We start from the raw sequence: 23,878 nt of genomic DNA, 5'->3' as shown, positions 1-23,878 counted from the left end.
TGTTTGGATGGTCTGGTCAGGTATAACGACAATCAGTTTCGTCACAGGCTCTTGAATGGCACGGCATTCGTCTTCTCTGCGGAGGCGTACAGCATCGTTTGCCCGGACGGAACTAGGGCATCAGGAAACATGTTCGTCGTCAATGATGGTTGCACTGCTACAACGTCGTCGCTTGTCATACTGGCTATGGTTACTATCATCCGTGGGCGTAATTTCTCCATCAACACATCGTGGGGGAACACAAGGCTGCAAAGTCTGACAATTCCCTACAGCAGGCCCGTCGAAAACGCTATTGCAGCATTGGACCTATTATCTCTTGTGAACCGTTCTGCTGTTCGCCACGACTTTATTCTCCTCTACGTGTTAATTGCCATCGGTATGCTGCTAGGATCCGTGGGCGTAGCTGCCAGCGTAGCGTTTTGGGAGAGAACATGAGGACTGAAGGGGGACATTGCGAAATCCTGTGTTGCTCGTAGGTCCCCATTAGATATGAGTCATTGGATGTATAGGGTTAAATAATGTGATAACTGGCCATTATTTTCATTAAAACCCGACTACACAGAGAAAGACTGAAAAGGTTTTTATTGTCGTTGGTAACAAATGTGGGAGAAGAAAAACAGTGGTGTTATATTTATCTATTTAATCTTGTATAATGGCTACATTTATTTCTTTAATAAAATATAATACATATGTCATTCAATATATACATGTTGTAATATATAACATCAGATAACTGTTTATTGGTCAATCAAGATATGTTATTACCTTTGCATTTTAATATCTGGATATCCATACTGGTCAATCTAACAGGATAACTATGAGTTATGTCTGTTTCATCTATTTTAAATAACCTTATCCTATGATTATTATTATTGTTTTGTCTGGATACATTTTTAGGCATTGATTTTTTAATCTTCATCTTTGCATATGTATTCATGAAACTTGTGCACACAACTATGAAACATGTTTCTATATATAATTTCTATATATAATTTCTACATATATTTTCTATGTATGATTTCTACGTATAATGTCTACATATATTTTATATATGTGATTTCTACATATAGTTTCTATATATAATCTTCATTCACATTATCAGTATAATGAATGTTGAAAGTGTATAGTTTTTGCTTTGCTTTCTGAGTAGTTATACTTAGCTCATGAGTGAATGTTTTGGTGATTTCGTTCCTATTGTGTTTTTACGTGGCCGAGCAAATGTCATGATCTGACATGATATAAAATGGAACCGTAGTTCCATTCATATTGCATTTTAAGTGGACTTAGAAAAAAGTATATATATCTGTGTGAACACGAGAGAGGTGTTGTTTATGAATCACAGATCTAGTCCATCAAGTCGCACATGTCAGCAGAACATGTCAGCAAGCATCCATGTGTTGTTTAGAAAACAGTATGTCAGCATAAGTCAACGTCCTCTTTTGTTCTGAGATGAGAGCTGTCACGTACGCAGTGAGGAATCCTTGGGAACGAGGTCATGGTGTGTTCGTGTGTGTGTAAATGATAGGTCTTGTTATGATGTGGCGTGGAAGTTTTAAGATAGATCAAAATGGAAAATCATCCTGTGTAGACCCATTGTTACCCTGTTGTACAAATATCTCCAATATAGTCACAAGAATCCCATTATGGAGTTTGTCTAAATCCTACCAGAAGAATTTTACTATTTCTAAGACGTAAACTCATTGCACAACCATGGAAAACCTTTGAAGATGCAATTCCATTTCTCTGACTGTAGTTGACTACAGTCCTTATAATAAGAAATAGTTGGGCATTTTGATGAAATACCCAACACATTTAACTGATTTGGTAGAGTTGCTTTTCTTATATTTTCATACGAATCTATTTATTCTTGGGGCTTATATTTACTTTCCCTTTTATTCCATGTTCCTTCATAAAAATCCTGCTTCAATGATAAAGTAAGGATTAAATAATGTTTTAGTTCTAATGAGGTTTTAGACAACGATGTCAAAAAACAGGCTAATTTGATCTCCACCTGATGAACATTCCAAAGACACGAGGGAAAGCGTTCCAATATTATTGCGTCCTGGGATGATATTCTGCTCTTAGCTCGTTAACATAATTGCATTCAATAATTATGTAATTGCATCGGTGTTTCACCTTCGGAAAAAGCTTTGGATCAGGAAATGATAGAATAGAATAGGATAGAAAAAAATACAGAACTTAGGCAAAAGTTCAAGCGTTGGGACCTGTGATGAGGTCATTCAGAGTTGAAGGGGAATTTGACAGTAAAAAAGGCTTTAAAGGGTAACAGGGATAAAAAAATAACAGTTGCATAATAATGAAACATCTGTTAGGAGAGGGTGAAAAATAAGATGGAAGAAAGAGACTATGAACGGAGGTACGGTAAATGGAATGAAAGGGGTTACAGCTAAGGACGCCAAAAAGGATGCTGCAAAGAACATTGATTAATGCCTATTAACGCACTGTTGAGGTGCACTGACGGCTCTACCCCCGTCAAGAAATAATTCATCAGCAGTCTCTCTTTGAGTGGGAGAGCAAAGGAACATATTCACAAAGAAATTGAGATCATAACGATAGTTAAAACCTAACTATTCTTCCGAATCCCTCGGCAGCCAGTTGATTTAGCCTGAATGTCGTCTATCTCGGATTTCTACCTGAGATTATAGTTAAACTCTTTATCATTTTTTCTTGTGCTGAAGTGTTGGTTTTTTGTTAATATTAAAATGTTTATTGTTGTGAGAGATCTAGCAGAGGTTCGTCGAATTTCATCAAATGATTTTTTTGCTCGTTTTGATTTAGAAAATCTCTCTCTCTCTCTCTCTCTCTCTCTCTCTCTCTCTGTTCTCTCTCTCTCTCTCTCTCTGTGATTGTTGTAGTCTTTGAACTCTCCAACTTTCTGATTGTTGTAGTTTTCACTCTCTATCTCTCTCTCTCTCTCTCTGATTTTTATAATCTTCATTCACTGCTTTGTCGGGCTTTGCTCTCTCGCTCTCTATTTTTTCCTTCATCCCTTTATTTCTCCCTCTGTGATTATCTAGTTCTCTCTCTCTTCTTTCTCTCTCTGTTTTTTTAAACTTCATTCACTGTCTCGGCCCCAGCGCTTGCTCGCTCTCCTATCTCTCTAATTGTTTTATCCTTCTCTCTCTCTCTCTCTCTCTCTCTCTCTCTCTCTCTCTCTCTCTCTCTCTCTCTCTCTCTCTCTTTTAATTAATGCATCTGTCTGCCCCAACCAGTCCCTTAATCATGCACGTTTTTCCAGCTAAACATGAACCCCAAAATCCAACCTTTTCACTTTTCCCGGAATAAATGAGAACCTGTTTGTTCTCGCACACCTGATGAATTGCGCTGTCATTGCACCCTCATAAATTATTTGGGATTTCATCTAAGATGGCCATTTGCTGTGATTTCTCATCATAACGGCGGTTCTACCCTACTTCTTACCACTTTATCCCTTGTGCTTTTGCGTGGTAAAGTTTCATTTTGACTGAAAATTGTAAGTTTCATGAGTAAAATTTTATCTCAGTTTTTCTGTTCAGTACAGTAATTGGCTTCCTCGGCTCACCAAATCTTCAGTATTTACTCGAACACTTTTCCTCCAATTTTTAGAGGTTGGAAAAGAACCCACACGTAAGAATGAATGGAATATAAAATTTAGGCCAAAGGCTAAGAGCTGGAACCTTTGAGGTTATTCAGTCATTGAAAAGGAAATGAGAGTGAAATTGGTTTAAAGGGTTAACAGGAGAAAACTTTCAGTTGCACTGTGAAACAATTATTAGAGAGGGTCCAGCTGAAAACCTGAAGAAAGAGAATATTGAGAGAAGGAGAGTAAGAGGCTGCATCATCTAAAAGCTATTCAAACAACAAACAGACAGGTCAATAGCTCTTGTGAGCAGAAATGTAGTGCCTAACACGAGGCAAACAAAACAGAGGTCAGAGTACGGTCACTTGTGTTTGTTGAAGGGTAGAAAGATGTACATAAACCAAATATACAAGGCACAAATGAAGTTATGATACATATAGCTGGAATGCTGACATTGTAATGCTTGTGATAAGAATGATACATTTAACATAATATTAATATGAATGATAATATATATATATATATATATATATATATATATATATATATATATATATATATATATATATATATATATATATATAACACAGCAGATATTGTGACATCTACTGTGTTTTTGACTGTTGCTTGACCATTCAGAGATGCTTCATTGTGAGGACACCAAAATGCTCAGGTAAGATGGATGGCGTGTGGGTCCATGGGACTCTACAGGATACTCCCACCCAAAGAGGCCTGGTTGTAGGTCGGTGTCTGGGAGGTATGCTGGCTTTAGGAGGTTGATGGAGACCCAGGTAGTTCTGCAGTCCACTGTTATCTGGCAGGCTTTGTGTCTTCTCTGGATGATACGTCATGGTCCTGATTAGGCTGGAGAGATGGGGTCTCTGTGTGCGTCTATCCGTATGAACACATTTTGCATTCTGCTGTTCGTTGGGAAGCACACTTTTCTAGCCATGTGGTAAGTCATCTTGGCCGGCATTATTCGTTCTAATGGTTTGTGGGTGTCGGATTTGGATGTTGGGCTCATTGGATGTTGAAAGACGTTTGCTGGCAATATAATGATTGGCATACAGGGCTTCTGCTGGAGATGCTTTGAATGCCGTGTGTGGTGACGTTCTCAGGCCCAGTAAGACTCCAAGGTAACTCCTTCCTCCAACCCCAGCCTTGACATCTAGCGGTGACTGATGCTTTCAACGACCTGTCTAGCCTTTTTCAATGATGCTGTTAACTTCTGGGTTGTAGGCCATTGTGTGTATTATCTTTGTCACCAAACTGTCTGTGAGGGCGTTCCATAAGGCGGATGTGAAGTTGGCCCCCCTGTCACTCATGATGATCTACAGAACTCCATGTCTGCTGACCCATCCGATGAGAGCTTGCACACAACTCTCCGCCATCTGGTACTTCTGTCCGCGATGGGGAACAGATATCTGTACTCCTTGGAGGGGGTAGAGGTCCCACTATGTTGACGTGGATGTGGGAGAGTCGACAGTGTGTGGTGTGAAACTCTCCTAATCAGCTTTCCATGTGCCTTGTTATTTTTGACGTATGACATGGGAGGCATTCTCTTGTCCAGTTTTTCATGTCCTTTTTCACTCTCCACCAGATGTACCGCTCTGCTAAAATTCGGGCAGTTCCCCGGCCTGATGGGTGGGACGGGTTGTGGCAAGTTTAAAGCCTTTCTTCTCAGGCCTTCTGACAGGTAGGGATGAGGTGGGTGTCCAATACTTGTTTCACAGGCGATGGTCGTCTCTCCATTGTTGATTGATGGGTTGCTCCACATAAGGGCGGGGTTGTCCCACCACAGTCGCTGTGGGTTCATGTTGTCTCTTTGCATCTCTGCTATTTCGGGATAGGCTATCCCAAGCTGGATGGTGTTGACTCAATTTCTTGAGAGTGCATAAAACATGGTGTTTGCTGAACCCTTCAAATACTTGGTGGTGAAGGAGTGTTCAGTTATTGCTGATAGGTGATGCTGTTGTCATCATGCTGACCATGTGTCTGCTGTCTTTATGAAGGCATGCACCAAGGGTTGATGTTCATTTGTATGACGAACTGCCAATTTTTCGAGCATGTGGTGGAAGTGACGGATGGCTTTGTGGACTGCTAGGAGCTCCCTGTCAAATGTGGAGTACTTTTGTTCCACTGATGTTATCTTCTTGATGAAGAATGTCAACAGCTGATGACCATCATCTATGCTCGATCAGCATCAATCACCCCACCCATCACCGTGCCTTGCATCAGCTGTCAAAGTGAGGGACCTATGGAGTAGAGGAAAGATTAATGTGGTTGCAGAAGTTATTGCTTTTTTGCTGAAAGAAATGTATTATCTTGAACTGCTGACCAACTTAATTTTTAGGTTTTCCTTGTAGACATTTATAGATTGACTCATGATTTTGCAATATTTGGGATAAATCTATGATAATGATTAATTAGTCTTGAAAATTCTTGTACTGCTTTAATTGTTGTTGGTTCTGGGAAGTCAGTAATTGCTTTTACTTTCTCTGGGAGGGGTTTAATGCTGTCTAGGCTTATTTGATGCCACAGGAATTCCACCATTTTCTTTGCCCTTTCCCACTTGTCTTCCCTTACTACAATTCCATTTTCTATAAGTATTTGCAGCACCCTTTGACATCCTTTAAGATGTTGCTTGAGGTTGGGCTAAATATGAGGACGTTGTTCACAGACCATGCAGAAGAGAAAATTGCCCAGCAGTTTCATAAGTCTTTGGAACCCCCTGCATTCTGAAGGATGGAACAGCAGGAGTTGAATGTGTATTTCAAGATCGGAGTTCCTTACTACTGAATTTCAAGCATCCTTCAGGGTTCCATAAAGATTTTTTTTCAAGTTGGTTGTGTCCATAAAATTGCAATTTTACGAGTCTGGGAAGGGTTTAATGCTGTCTTTGCATTCCACGATGAGTCAGGCAATTTGCAATATCACGAATCAGGAATTCCTATAAAATTCCATTTTCATGAGTCAGTATTTGCAGCAATTTTGCAATTTAAGATGTTGCTTGAAGTCCACAAAATTGCAATTGTTGAGTCAGAAATCCATAAAAGGCAAAAATTGCCCAGCAGTTCATGAATTCCAAGGTTTCCCCATGCATTCTGAAGGATGGAACTTTGTAGTTGAATGTGAGTTCTGAATTCGCTTCCTTCACTACTGGAACTTGGAAGTATCCACTGCAGGTCTATCTTGGTGAAGATCTTTGCTTTGTTCATTTGGTTGGTTATGTCTGCTATGTTTGGCTTTTACTTTCTCTGGGAGGGGTTTAATGCTGTCTAGGCTTATTTCAGTAAACCATCACGCAAGTCAGGTATTCCGAGCGACATTCGTGACTTATTCATCCTGACCTGATTTAGCCTTCTTTCCTGTTAAGAATTATAATTATTGGGGACTTTTTGTTATGTAGAAATGAAGGGAAACTGCGAATAAATGGGGTGAGACGTGCTAACCAGGAACGAATATCATCTAAACGACTGTCAGCCTTCTTTCCGTTAAAGACATACGTCTAAGGGTGCTCTTGAATTAGTAGAAAGAATGGAATTATGTGAAGAATAAGTAGGGGGAGGTGTACCAGCTAATAAATAATATCTGTATAATTGAAGACTTTCATCCTAATTAAGGTTACTTTAAGGAAGGCTCTTCACTAAGTCAAAAGAATGGAAAAGTGTGAATAATTGGGACAAGAGGTACCAACCAGGAACTAATATCTGTTAGATAAATTGAAAGAATTCATTCCAATTAAGATTACTTTAAGAGGACTCTTCAATAAGTGGAAAAATGAAAAACTGTGAATAAAGTGGGCAAGACGTACTAACCAAGAACTACTATCAGTTAAATAATCGAAGGCTTTCATTGCAGTTAAGGTTTACTTTACAGGGGCGCTCTTCAATAGGTGGGAAGGAAGGAAAACTGAAAATAAATGGGCCTAGACGTACTAGCCAGGAACTAATATCATATAAGTAGCTCATACTTTTCCTTACTTTACTGGCTTACTGTTGAGAGGTGAGGGTGGTGCTCTTCAATCAGTGGAAAAACTGGAAAACTGTGAATAAGGAGGACAAGACATACTAACGAGGAACTAATATCATCTGAATAACTGATAGCCTTCTTTCCCGATCAGACTTACTATTAAAGTGAAATTTTTGTTATGCAGATAGACAGGAACACTTGGAACAAATGAAATTAGACGTGCCAACCAGGAACTATTATGTAAATAAGTGCCCAGTGCTCGGCTTGACAGCCTAAATACATATAAATGTTATTCTTTTTTAATTACCATTCAGTAACAAATGTCTCGATGAAATGTAGAAAAATAATAATGAATAATAATAAGAGTGACGAAACGAATAGTTAGGCAAAGGAGCAAAGAAGGTATAGGAAAACAATACGAGTCAAGACTGAGGACGAAGATGGCTCGATTCCTGGCCAGTGACTTGGGAAGAATGGATAATGAGAAAATGGAGGAAAGTAAAAGTAATATACTCCCCGCCGGATGCTCTGCAGGTCTAAGAGAAATGCAAGACTCAGACAACGGGGATTCTGATAAAGACAACAGTGCTGGTATTCTGATGAATATAAATGAATAGAAAAGAGAACTGAGAATTACCTAGTCCAGGCATCCAATGGGTCTAAAATACCTCTGAAAGGTATTTCATGAAGTTTTGAAAATGACCTCGTCAACATATTTCCAGTTATTATGAGACACTGCCTCGTCGAGGCATTGGCGAGAGAAGCCTCGTCGAAAAAATTCCCTATGTGCTTTGAGAATTACCTCGTCGAGGCATTGAATGATGTGAGAATTACTTCGTCGAGGCCTTTCCTATATTCTAATTTTCTATCTGCTTTTCTCCCATTCCATACCATCTGCAACCCACAACAGCCCCTAGCGACCAAGTATATAATTCACTTTCAAGTCACAGACGAGAAATGAAATTTTATTTATTTAAACAGTGGCCAGACCATTCCTCACTTGTCCCAAGAACAGGGAGAGAGAGAAAAAGAGAGAGAGGAGTACATTAAATGCAGTGAGAGAGAGAGCATTCCAGCAGAAAGAGAGAGAGAGAGCATAAATGCCATCAGAGAGATCCCCTTAGAGAGAGAGAGAGAGAGAGAGAGTGCACTGTAGAGCAATCCTAGAGCATTTTGCATAGAGATTCCTTTTGAGTAAAATTCAACCTCTTCCATTCCTTTTACTGAACTCAGTTCAAAGAGAGAGAGAGATCTTACTTTCCAACCACTTAACTTTGTGCTTTCAGCAACTACGAGGTTTTCCTCCTGTTACATTTCAAACAGGGTTTTTAGGCTCATTTCCATTTCACTTGCTGAATGAAAGTCAGGTCCCAGCACTTGGCCTCTGGCATTTTCTTATCATTGCTGGGAACAAGGGTTTTCGGACATTTATTATTATTGTTAATCCATAATAGAAGGAATTGACTCGAGTGAATATATAGTGACACTGCTAATTCTAATATCATGGTTAATCTACTTGTATCAAAGGAGTTTTAATTTCCATGTTTTAATTTCGTGTATATCTTGTTCCAAAAGATGAACTGAGCGTAAATAATCTTTTAATACTTTATGTTGTCTTTCAATATGGAGATAATTGTCATTAATTATTATTATTATTATTATTATTATTATTATTATTATTATTATTATTATTATTATTATTATTATTACTATTATTATTATTATTATTATTATTATTATTATTATTATTACAGTTTAGAAGATGAACCCCTATATATGGAACAAGACCACCTCAGGACCATTGACTTGAAATTCAAGTTTTTCAAAGAATACCTATTCAGTAGAGAGAATTAAGAGGAGATTATAATGTTTTTCTTAGAAACTCTGTCAGTTTTTCATTATTTAATTATCTTTGCCAAAATTGTAACGATAACGTTCTAAGAATATGATGAAACCTCCTCTAAATCATTTATGGGTCTTCTTTCTGTATTTCCCTTTACCTTCTGTTACTTCTTACTAATGACACCATATTCTTTGAAAGCTTGGATTTCAGGTCATTGGCCCTGGTGAGGTTGTTCCATATGGATAGGGCTCATCATCTGATTAATCCTCATTAATAATAATCAACCAATAATAATATTAATAATAATAATAATAATAATAAATGTTAATGCATATGAAGAATCCGGTGCTGAATTACAAGGTTTAAATGAGATGAAATGTAATAATTTTCATAGTGACTGAAAACATGAGAATTATTTTCTGTTTGATAAAACAAACTATGCATAATTGGACAGCAATCTTTTATTTATAAATGGAACATTATTCTCAAGAGTAATTTTTCCCCAGTTTGCAGAGCTTAGTTCTCTAATCTCTCTCTCTCTCTCTCTCTCTCTCTCTCTCTCCTCCAGCAAAATCCCTTTGATTTGTAATTAATGGAAAGTCCATTTCCTTTCATCTTGAAACACGACAATATTTGGGGGTTAATGCTGTGAGAATATGAGCGAAATCCTTAAAATTAAAATGAATGTGTCGAGAATTCCTTCCTCTTCTCTCTTTACGCAATTCAGCCCTTTAGCTCTAATTTTCAATATATATAGTCAACGGTTTAATAGATACGTAACTGAATTGAAACAAGTTTCCTTCATAGTGAAGTCCATTATTTAGCTTTCCTCAGAGGTCTTGAAATCCATTCTTCACCTGTTGATCAACATTTTGAGCTTCAAAATCAGCAAATGAAGGTACGATGTTAAAGGCTTTATATAAAATAGTAATGAACGCAATGAAACCACAGAGCTGAATGTAAACAGTTTTGAGATCTCACGTCTCCTCTTTAGTATGGCAGTGGAATGATTTGTCAAAATTACTAATGAATTATCCTCTGTTTTTCATGATCGAGATACCCTTCTGGATTCACATTAGGGGCCAAAGGACGTTGTTGTTTAGAAGCCACAACTGTTCATTTCACGAATTATTTGTCTACTTAGTTATTCGTGAGATGAACAACTGTCGCTTTTACAAAAGAATGCAGGCACTCACATGGAACATTTTGTTATTTCGAAAATACTTATAATTGATATTTTCGACTGCGTTTAACCAGAAGAAGCTAAGAAATAAATAGATCCTAGACCTAGAATGGGATGAGGTAAATAACATTTGCAAAAAGGCGTGAGAGGGAGGAAATGTGCGCTAAGAATGATAATATTTATGGAGTAAAACCTACTGGAAACTTCTCCCTTTTCTCTCCTGTTGTTTTGTCTAATAATTACTATTGTGTTTTTTCCTCGTTTCATTAGAAAGAAAATTGCAGAAAAATAAGACTGGAAATAAAACCTTTGTTTACCCTCCTAAAAACTCTATCATCACTAAATCACTTCCTCCTTTCAGCAGACAAGAATGCAATTTAGATTTTGTTCAAAAGAAGACAAAGGAAAAATGAAACAATGGAGTTCTCTTTTATCATTCATTCTATCTGTCTGTCTTTCTACCTATCACTTGTTTTCTTTTTGTATGGACATTAATTCTTTTATCACCCCCTCACATTAAACACAGCTTTTCATTAAATCTATTACAAGCTTTCCATTTTTGAAGTTAAGTGGTAAGTTTGATCTTTTGTTTGGCTGAATTGTGGTCAGTCCTAACTTATAATAATTGGATATATGATTAAAAGAATATACAGGGAAAGAGACTAACCACCAAAAAATGACAGTGGAAAGAATAAGCTGAGTATATACATTATAAAAGTACAACTCAATAATTCTCCTTATGGTAAACAATAACAATTTTTGCATCGTGAACATTATTATACTAAACTTATGTATACATAGAAAATATATATAAGATAATTAATTAGTAATTAAGCCAGTTATTTATCTAAGGTCATTCTTGAACGTTTTACTAATACAGGGGTCCAAATAATACATGCCAGGCCTATGGTTAAAATTACAACTGAAGTAAACTGTATAATAGCAGATTCTAAAAGATTTCATGAAGAGAAGTCTTTCAATCTGGCAATCAATGAACTTTCAGTCCAATTTACCCTGTGAGAATTTTCACTTAAATGAATGAATATTGCATTAGCCAGTATAAAAAGAAGGGCAGTCCATGCAAGGAATTTTATGTATTATGTTGTTAATTTCCTTAGGGGTATTTTTATTATCATTCCTTTTATGATAATAAAAGGAAAAAACCAGGTTAACATTAAAAGTTTTAACAATAATTTTATGGTGTTAAAACTACTAAAATAAGGCAAGCTAAGAATGTTCTTAGGTTTCTTTTCTCCATGTTACTTTTACTGCATAAGAAAAATAGGGACAGATTTGTTATCCTTCACACATACTGGATATTTTTTACTCAAGCCCACCTAATCTAACCAAACAACCTCAATCCTATCCAACTCAATCTAAATTATACCAAACTTTCATCCCAACCTAACCCATTCTTTGAACATGGCAACCTATCTCATAAATGAGACCTAGATCAAAGTCCACCATTTGTGCCAAATCATTGATAACAAAAATGAAAGTTCTTGAATTCAAATATTTTGCAAATCGATGACGTTTATGATTAGTACCTATCATTTATATGGACACATGCACATTTTTATGTGGAAAATAAATAACAATGCAGCAGCAAACAACAATGTTTCCAAAGAAAAACAATGAAAAATAAGTCTGCAAATTTTGGGAAAGTTGATCTATTGAGGGAAGCCTACTCCCTTTGATGAAGCCGAAAATACACAGGTATACTAAACCACTGAGTGACAACTGCATTATTTTCCATTACTTCGTCCATATACCATGTAAACTGGAGCACTGATTTCAGTTTGTTTTTGAAGTAAATTCTGTTTGTGTGACATAACAGAACGCCATTATTTTCCATTACTTCATCCATATGTCATGTAAACTGTATCATTGATTTCGTTTCTTTCAGGAGCAAATTCTATGTTTGAAAAAAACAGAAAATTTCAGATTGCTAGAATGTTCTTTCATTACTGGATTCATAAAGTGCAAAACGCTCGCGGATGCTACAACGCACTGCAATCTGATCGACTCCCACAAACCAATGAGCAAACTCGATGAAAAAAAAAAAATAAAAATAAATAAATAAAAAGGGAAAAAGTATCCATCAAGCAATGTTGCTTTCCCAGGCAGAGAAGTGATCCAAAGTAACAGAATAATAATAAAATAGGGAAGATTATATGAAGTTAAATTATGATCAAGTTGAAATGTGCCGCGACGTAAATTTAAATCGAGTGTTTGCAAGGATTTTTTTAAATGCTGTCACAACGGCTGTCATTCAGTGTGCTGGTGTATGAGAGGAAATATTTCTGGCAGTCTGCATATGTGTGTGTGTGTGTGTATGAGAGAGAGAGAGAGAGAGAGAGAGAGAGAGAGAGAGAGAGAGAGAGAGAGAGAGAAAATGTTGATGGAAGAGTTTCGGTATGAAATACATTTTTTATTAAAGCTTGGATGAATTTCTCTAAATATTATTTAAAATACCTGCAATTATTGACCTTCATACCCGAAAAAAGACAGATAAAACCGCGATTTATAAACCTACGGCAACGAGCTTGGTCTCTCATAAGAGCTCAAAAAGTCATTGACGCATTTTTTTAAAGTATAGGCGGCATATAAGAATTGGCATTGTAATATAAAATTTAGGCCAAAGGCCAAGCTCTGGTACCTATCAGGTTATTCATTGTTAAAGATAATATTGAAGCAATTGTTAGGGGAGGGTGGAAAGTAAGATGGAAGAAAAAGAATATGAACGGAGGTTCAGTAAAAAGAATGAAAGGAGTTGAATTGCAGCTAGGGGCCGAAGGGACTCTGCACAGAGCCTAAGTAATGCATACAAGCAGAAATCAGTTATGTGTTTGCGCACGAGTGCCTGTGCTAAGTTTCAGCTTAGAAAACAATTTGGAAAACAAGAGCTACAAGGTAGAGGGCGACATCTGCTTTATAATCGTTCGTATTTATTATGGGGGCGCACATGAGAACTCAATCTTGCTTATGATTTATGCTAGATGAACAGCTCAAACGTTGTATGCTTTATATTGGCAACAACATAGCTAAATATGTGCATGTTCGTGTTTAGATAAATATACTAAGTATGAAACGTTTTTTGAATGTAGTCTCGTTGGTACTGATAGTCATTATAGACACAAATTAATTTACAAATAATGTAGCGGTTAGAATAAACGTGATCTCTTTAATGATACCAATTTTTACTTCAAATTTTGGACTGGATAACTTTCCCCAGGAATCCTTGAAATCTGGAAGTGAGTGAAGGAAGTAAATTCCCTGGAACTGGTGGGATCGAAACCAAACTAAATTAAAGACATACGTTGGTGCTTCCTGCTAGTTGCCACGGTAGAGATTTCCTATCAGTCACCCGCCACGTAGGGAGAGTACTGTCGAGGCACCGAAGCGGTACACCGTTGACATTACTCACTTCTGTTCTTTGCAGTGCCCCTTCGGTCCTAGCTGCAACCCTGGGTTCATTCCTTTTACTGTACCTCCAGTTCATCTTTTATTTCCTCCATGTAACTTCTCTCAATCCTCTCCTAACAATTGTTTCGTGGTGCAACTGCAAAAGGTTTTCCTCCTGTTAAACCTGTCAAGCTTTTTACTCTCAATTTCCCTTTCAGTGCTGAATGACCTCATCATACGTCCCAATGAATAGCCTGATGGCTTAAACTCCATTTTCAATTCCAAATAATTCACGGCTTAGTATCTATGAGCCAGTTGTTTCGTAGCAACAAATGCAAGAAAGTGAAGCCTGATGTTGGTGATCGAGACATGGGTCCAGGTAAAGTACAAGTCAATCCCCTTAATCATTCTCCTCTGCATCATCTTATTACACTGATTGGATCTTGAGTCCTTCATACGCAAACCCAACTTCATGTTTCGTTAGAAAATAATATTGAAAACAAGCTATATATATATATATATAAATATATATATATATATTATATATAAATATATATATATATATATCTGTGTGTGTGTATATACATACATACATACATACACATATATAAATAAATTTCTGACTCATTAATTCTAGGGATGAAACCTAGGTCTCTCAGGTGGAAATATAAAATAAAAGATAAATATATATATATATATATATATATAATATAATTATATATATATATACATATATATATATCAATATAAATATATATATATATATATATATATATATATATTTATATATATATATGCATTGTATAATTGATTCACGAAGATATGGAACGTGATGAATGTATAAATAAGGGCAAATGCCAAAGGAAAAAATGAAACAACGAAGTGGTTGCTAGGCCTTTCAACACAACGGTCCTTTACTAACAAACTGGATGAAAAATATAAAAATAAGTTTACAAGAAAGCTCGTATAATTGACAGATGACACACAGATATCCCTGAGTATGGGGATTATAAGGAACAGATGCACCTGGAATGCAACACGGTTGAAGAATTAGTGGACCTACAAAACAAAGGTAAATCTTTGAGGTTTTACAAAGATTAGCCTCAACTGGCTTAAAACCAGACAGTCAATTAAAGATTATGACTAACCACCAAAAATTACTTTGGAATGATTTAACTGATTACATAATTATAAAAGTACAACACATTCTCTCCTTTTTGTAAACAATGAAAATTTTTGCAAAAAGAACATTTAAAAAAAAACTATTAAACATACAAATACAGAGAAAACATATATAAGGTAAATAATTGGTACTAAGTCAGTGATTTTATTTCTAAGGACATTTCTTGAACCTTGAACATTTTACTAATACAGGGGTCCAAATAATACATGCCAGGGCTAAGGTTGAAATTACAGCTGGGAGTTAGATAATTGGTGATTCTAAAAGATTTTGTGAAGAGAAATCTTTCGATCTGGCAATCACTGAACTGTCAGTCCAATTGACCTGGTGAGAGTTTTCACTTAAATGAACGAATATTGCATTGGATGTTTGCCTAGTTTTGACAGAATACTTATGCTGCTTAATTCTCACTTCTAAAGCCTTGCTAGATTGACCTATATAAAAAGAAGAGCAGTCCAAGCATTGAATTTTATATATTATATGTTGTTGTTTTCCTTATGACTATTTTTTATTGAAATTCCATATGGTGTGTTGTTATAGAAAAAAAACAGGTTGACATTAAGAGATTTTAACAATGATTTTATGGCTTCAAAACCACTAAAATAAGGCAGGCTAAGAGTGTTCTTAGGGTTTCTTTCTCCGTGTTACTTTCAGTATAAAACTTTTGTGGACTTTATTATAGCAAATATCCAGTACATGTGAGGGTAATAACAAACCAGTCCCTATTTTTTCTTGTATTGATTTCTTGATCCAAATACTGGGGATTGCCAATGCGCAATGCTCATAAAAACATAGAAGAAAAAATGGATAATTTGATATTAAGGTGGTGGCCTGAATAGAAATACATCAGTTAAGTTGTTGGTTGGTTTCCAGTAAATACTGAAATTGCATTGAAATGGTTCTATATGCAATAAAACATCTAAGAAAGGGAAGCAATTGTCTTTTCTAACTCTAAAGTAAATTTAATGGATGGCACCTGGTTATTCAGATAAAATATCATCAACAGCTAAAATATCATCAACATATCATACCATCTAAAGGAGTATAAATGATATTTGTTAAATATCATTTAAAAAAAATCCTTATACAAGTTTGAGAGAAGTGGGGATAAAGGGTTGCCCACTGCCATACCAAATATTTGTTGGTAGAATTCACCATTGAATATAAACTTACAACCACAAATGCACAACCTGGTGAGTGGAATAATATGAGTTACAGGTAGGGGCAATTCATGATGGGTTAGTTCGTTACTAAGATAGTTTAAAATAGAATAGGGACTTTAGTGAAAATAGAACAAACATCAAAACTAAAAAATCTATCGGTGGGGCAAAAAGTGATTTTGTTTAATTTATCAACTAAATCTAGTGAATTATATATATGAGAATCAGAGGTAGTTCCAAGCAACGGGGACAAGAACTTGAAATTTTATGATACTGAACCGACAGTGCTAATAATAGGTTGCTTAGGATTATTTTCTTTGTAAGTTTTTACTAATCCGTACAAGTAAGGTAACGAGGGAATTTTACAGACAACAGACCTATTAGTTCTATTTTATCTTTAAGGATTTTTTTCACTGTGCTATTGAAACTTTTTATGACTTAATCAAGGGGATTTTTTGTTAGTTTTTGTAAGTTATATCATCATCCAGTAAGGATTGCATACATGATATGTAGTCAGCTTTATCTGAAATTACAACACTATTTGACTTAGCTTTTGTGATGTGAATTGTATTGTCTTTTTTAAGATCTGTCAAACTTTTCTTAAAACTTTACAAAAAGGAGAAAATGTGTTGTACTTTTATTAAATATGTAATCAGCTTATTCATTCGAAGGTAATTTTTGGTCGTTAGTCTCTTCCCCTGTATCATTCTTTAATTGACTCCTCCATGCTTTTGAGCCAGTTGGGCCTAATCCTTTGTAAAACCTCTCAAAGATTTACCTTGTTTTGTAGGTCCATCACCTTCAACTATGTTGGATTCCAGGTGCATCTGTTCCTTTTTAATCTCCATTCTCAGGGATATCTGTATGTCACCTGTCAATTATACAAGCTTTCCTGTAAACTTATTTTTGTATGTTTCATCAGTCTGTTAATTAGGGACCGTTGTGTCGAAAGGCCTAGCAACCACTCAGTTATTTTTAATTTTTTCTTCATGGCATTTGCCTTAAAACATATGCACACACAGGCACATACACATTAAATGTATATATATATATATATATATATATATATATATATATATATATATATATATATATATATATATATAATATATATATATATATATATATATATATATATATATATATATATATATATATAATATATATATATATATATATATATATATATAATATGTATTTCTAGCTCACATCAGGACCAACCCAGGTCTTTCAAAGACCGGACCACTGCCAACCAAGCCACACAAGTCATAAAAGAAGTTGGAATATAAGTACCACTGTACCAGTTTCACCTGGGCAGGCTAACTGTTTGCATACCAGCATGTTTTCCCCAACTTCCCGACTCAGCAGTGACCCAATTGACAGAATTTCATTCGAATTATCCTTTCTGAGTGAATATGATTGAAATAATCAACACACAAGTCACGTGTGAACAGAAATCACGTGACTGGTGTTCATTATTTCTATATATATATATATATATATATATATATATATATATATATATATATATATATATATATATATATATATATATATATATATATATATATATATATATATATATATATATATATTCCCATTTCAACCCAGTTGAAATAGGCGATCTATTGCCTCTTTGAAGCCAGGATACAGAAAAAGGAAAAGATAGGAAGAAGGAGCCCTAGACATGTCTTTTAAAGGAAAACATTATAAAAACACACGAAAAACATAAGCAGTAAGAAAACCTTATAAAACATGACGTTTACTTTAAGTAAAGGTGATAAAACTCTTGTTTATCTGTTAATCAAATGTCTTGACGGAATGTGTGGTTTTCCTTCACACGAAAAACATAAGCAGGAGGAATTTTTAAAAGTACATTTAATCTAAATAAAAAAAGGGTTAAAACCAATTATCTGATAATCAAATTTGTTTTGATGAAGGACATTATAAAAACACAAAACCAAAAGTAGAAAGATGCCTTAAAAGCGTGAGGTTTAATTTAATAAAATAAGGTGACGAAACTGTTTGTTTATCTGCTAATCACCTCTCAGCCCTAATGAACGAAAAAGCCTTACTAACACGGATCCCTAACACTGTGACGTAAGGTTTTCAGATTTCAAATTCGAGAATTTCATGCTAACGAAAAGGGAGACATGTACTGTGACGAAGTGATCTTCGGGATGAAAGGGAAAGAGAAGGTGTGATGATTAAGTCACAGAGAATAGGATGCGTCGCCAATACTGACGGTGAGAAGATAAAAGACTGACAACAATGGAGGTAGGAAGGACCAAGTGACTATGGTGTCTGGTGCCAATACTCTCTTCGACACGTATCCAGCAATAATTTGACTGATAGCACGAAATGTAGAGCTAATTCTCTCTCTCTCTCTCTCTCTCTTTCTCTCTCTCTCTCTTATTGTTATTAAGTTACTCTTGTTTTTATTACCACTGTTAGGTATATTGATGACACCTTCACCCTATTTAAAAATGACTTTGATATTGACTCTTTTTAACATATGCCAATTCTAAGCATAACAACATTAAATTTACTGTGGAAAAAAAGTGGACAATCAATTGCCTTTTTTAGACGTTCATGTCACCAGAAGTAATGCTTTTTAATACTTCTGTTTTTAGGAAGAAGACGTTTACTGGTTTAGGGATGTAATTACTATAGCTCTTGTTTTTATAATTTTAAACTTAATTCTATTTTTACTCTTCTCCACAGAACGTTTTTATTACTTGAACTGGCAATCCTTTCATCAGGAAATTAATTTCCTCTTAGAATATTTTATGAGTAACTGCTTTCCGCAAACTTTATTTTTAAACAGCTTCGAATTTTTTCTTAATAAACAATTCACTAACGTCACAAAACCTCCAACAGTATCTAAATTAAATTTTTACGCCAAATTTCCCTTTTCACACGATGACTCTTTTTAGGAAACGATTTATACAAATTATCCACAAGCATTATGGTGCGATTAATTTAAAATTAATTCCCAAAAATCCTCTAACAATAGGTTCGTTTTTAACTACAAGGATCGATTAAGCCCTTTTTTATCCTCTAACGTGGTGTATAAATATACTTGCCCTAAAGTGTAACTCTGGGACATATGTCGGATCCACGAGGAGGTTACTGAGGGTCAGAATCGACTCCCATCGGGAATAAGTTTTCGTACTGGTTGTAGGCTCTCCAATCCAGAACATTCTAATATCAGAGCTCATTCTAAAATCTGCAAAACTCATCTTGAAAGAAATGACTTCAGCATAATAGGCCAAACAGCAAATCCTCACGAATTGCCTATACTGAGTCATTGTTTATCAAACAACTAGTCCCCCAGTTAAATACCCAAACCTCCTCTACACAATTGTACCTGAGTTAACTCTGTCTATAAGCATTCTGTCGTTTTCTCTCCACCTAAGGTTGGTTAGCGGTTTTGTTCTGTGTTATTTTTAGCTGTATTGTATTTGGTGAATTTTATATTTAATTTTTTATTTTTCTTATGATTTTTAAAGCTTTTACAGTAACCTTTTAAGCAATCTGTTCATTATTCAACAGATCCCTGAAGATGTAATAGAGAAATTATTACGAAAAACGTTGGAATTAAAGAAATATGTTAGAGTTAACTGGTTTCCTGGTCCACCCCACGCTGATGTGTCCTGCTGGTCGTCGCCTATCCTTGCTTTTTTGATATATATATATATATATATATATATATATATATATATATATATATATATATATATATATATATATATATATTTATCAGGAGTCCCAGAAAAACTCAAATGCAAAATAAAAAAAATACGCAAGAAAATGCTAAAGTTTTTTTTTTTTTACCGTAGAAACTTTAATTTTTTAATTAGAGACAACTTTTTTATACCACATTGCAGCTTGAAGTGGCCTCTTTACGGCTGTCATAAAAAAGTAATAAACTGCATGGGTTTATTAGTGAATATTTACAATTATCTGGTTTTATGCTGTTTACCGGTTTTTTATTTTTGTCAAATATTTTATAATAAAATTCAGTCTCATATGACTCTAACCACTTACAAATTACTTATTATTAGGAAAACAAAATTAAAGTGTCTGTAAATTAAAATATTAGTCCAAATAAATATCTAATAACAATTAAATGTTTTAATTAAAAATTAACATTTTGATTAACGATTTTTAGAAATCTGACGAATTTTTTTAATGAACAGACACTTTAGCATTTTATATTGATAATTATATGTAAATTGTAATTGTTGACAATGATATAGAATGAGTACAAATAATCATAATAATTAAATAATTCTAGAAATTAAAATTACCAAAAAATTTTAATAAACATTATTCACTAATAATTATCAATAATCATGAATTATTACTTTATTTATTGACAGTAAAAGAGGGTGCTTCTAGCTTCAATTTTTGTAAAAATAAAAAAAAGCTCTCTAAATGGAGAAATACAGAGTCTACGTTGAAAGAAAAAAATTAAATACGTTTTCTGGCTGTGTAAATTTGTTCCAGAATTTCTTTATTATTGATTGCTTCTTTTCATTTAAATTACTATTTGGAATGTTTAGTATGATTATTAATGATTTTAATGTATTATAAAATAGGAGGAAGAACGTTATTCATAATCAGATAAAGAACAAACCCTCCACAACTTACAAGACCTCCCGCTCAAAGCCACCTAAGAGATGACCTGTCTTCCAAAAGCTGCAAATTTCACCCTTGTGTTCTATGAGGCACAAATGACTATAGAGGGCTAGAGTTGGCAAACGTACAAACAATGTTTATGTATATATTATATATATATATATATATATATATATATATATATATATATATATATATATATATATATATATATATATATATATATATATATATACGCTATATATATAATATATCCATACATATATATGCATATATATAAAAAAGAACCACAAAACACTATTTTTAAAATTTGCAACCATCGAATATATACACATATACGAATATTTTAAAACACTTGCTTGCAACCAATAATTGCCCACTTGCCTGTTCACTGGTAGAATATGGACAGATGAGATGTTGCAAGGGTAAATATGAAAACATATGTAGGTGTGGCATTGATGATGATACCAGGTGACCGTTTCCTAAGAAGGTGGAGAGTAACCAATTCCTAGTGGTTTTGGCCTCATTAACTCCCCGTTTGGCGACGATTCTGGAGGTCTTGTTCTGGGCCACTTTCAGAAGAGGTCTGAGGATTAACGCATCGATGTCGTCCGATTTCCAATGTCCTCCTGACAAGTTCATGGTAAAATTGGTTTGATTGATGACAGCAGATTCCAGAATCTTTCCTTTGTACGGACAGCTACTTTTTGAAAACCAGCTCCGCCCCCAGCTTATGGAATGGCCAGTGTCTCTGATATGTAGGAACATCCCCGAACTCTCCGAACATATCTTACCGACCTTTTGTGCTCTATTATTCTTTTTGAGAGCGACTCTACCTGTCTCCCCCCCTATGTAAAACCTCACTACAGTTACTGCACGGTATCTTGTAAACTCCGGCTTCTTCCCTTTGTTATTTAAGTATACGTTAATGAGCGAGCTCCCGATGGATTTGGGATAATGGAAGATGAAAGGATTGTTAGACCTGAGTTGTTCTGTGACTTTTTGGATGTTTTCGTCGTACGGTAGCTTTATTTTGTTGTTAAAATCTATTTGTCTGTTGTGAATGTGACCTTTGTAGTATATTTTATTCTCTTTGTTAATAGCCTTCTCGATAATGTGGGGTGGGTAGAGCAGTTGCGTTAGGTGTTGGCGGATTGTGTTGAATTCTTTGTCTAGGTACCCATTTGAACATACTCTAAGCCCCCTGAGGAATAAGTTGCACCCTACCATGATCTTTACGGAGACATCGTGGTAGCTTAAGAAATGAATATAGGAAACAGTGAAAGTGGGTTTCCTATATACTGTGAAGGCAAACCTGTTCTGTTCTCTTATGATCAGCACATCTAGGAACGGCAATTTTCCTTCCTTCTCCCATTCCGTTTTGAATTTTATGGTCGAACTAGCGAATTTAGTCTATTAAAAAATTCATTAAAGTCTCCCCAGCTATTGTCCCAGAAAGTGAAAATATCGTCTACGTATCTAAGCCAGATCATATTGCGGGATTTGATGGACGACAAAAGTTCTGTTTCGAAATATTCCATGTACAAGTTTGCTAATAGGGGTGATAGGGGACTTCCCATGCTACAGCCAAATTTTTGTTTGTAAAAATGAATGAGGCCAAAAACCACTAGGGAATTGGTTACTTTCCACCTTCTTAGGAAACGGTCACCTGCATACCATCGGGGACAATGCCACACCTACATATGTTTTGTATACATACCCTTGTAACATCTCATCTGTCCATATTCCACCAGTGAACAGGGGCACAGAAGCAAGTGCCTGAAATATATGGTTGCAACGTTTAAATAGTGTTTTATGGGCCTTTTTATATTCATATTACACTGTGGTATTACGGAAAAGACATTCATATATACATACATACATACATATATATATATATATATATATATATATATATATATATATATATATATATATATATATATATATAATTCTAATATATATACAATGCCCTCTTAACTTCTCGGATGATTTTATTCTTCGCTTTTTTGGATATGCATATCCAAAAAAGCGCGAAGAATTCGAGAAGTTAAGAGGGCATTGTGGCTATTAGAATTACATATGTGTCTAGTAAAAGTGACCAGTAGATACTACATATATATATATATAAGCGAATCCCACAGGAAAAAACCAGGCAGAATTTCAGTACCAAGCTCTTTCACGTTTATTGCCTTCTGTAACTTCTTTCAAATGAACATCATATTCTTTGGTTGCTTGAATTTCAAGCCAATGGCCTTTGCAGGCCTGCTCCATATGAATAGGGTTCATCTCCTGAATACTAATAATATTAATAATAATGCGTCAATAAACGTGAAAGCGCTTTGGTACTGAACTTCTGCCTGTATTTTTCCTGTTTTCCTGTGGGATTCATACATATCACTGAAGTCACGTGATACATCTACTGTGATTTTTGAGAAAAGCATATATATATATATATATATATATATATATATATATATATATATATATATATATATATATATATATATATATATATATATATATATATATATATATATATATATATATATATATATATATATATATATATATATATATATATATATATATATATATATGTGTGTGTATGTTTAGGTACAAATCAACACCTGAGCACGTGTTTATATATATAAATATATTTCTGAGTCACGCAGGATATAGAACCAAATTATATTTTCAGATGAAATGGCCAGGGCATTACCAACTGGCCTGTGATACAGTATGGTAGCACCCTGGCCTTTCATGTGAGAAACCGGGGTTCGATATATATATATATATATATATATATATATATATATATATACATATACATACATACATATATATATATATATATATATATATATATATATATATATATATATATATATATATATATATATATATATAC

Source organism: Macrobrachium rosenbergii, unplaced genomic scaffold (assembly GCF_040412425.1).
Source record: "Macrobrachium rosenbergii isolate ZJJX-2024 unplaced genomic scaffold, ASM4041242v1 13875, whole genome shotgun sequence".
Taxonomy (NCBI): Eukaryota; Metazoa; Arthropoda; class Malacostraca; order Decapoda; family Palaemonidae; genus Macrobrachium; species Macrobrachium rosenbergii.
The sequence above is the reverse complement of the archived record's forward strand: the minus strand, read 5'-3'. Positions refer to the sequence as shown.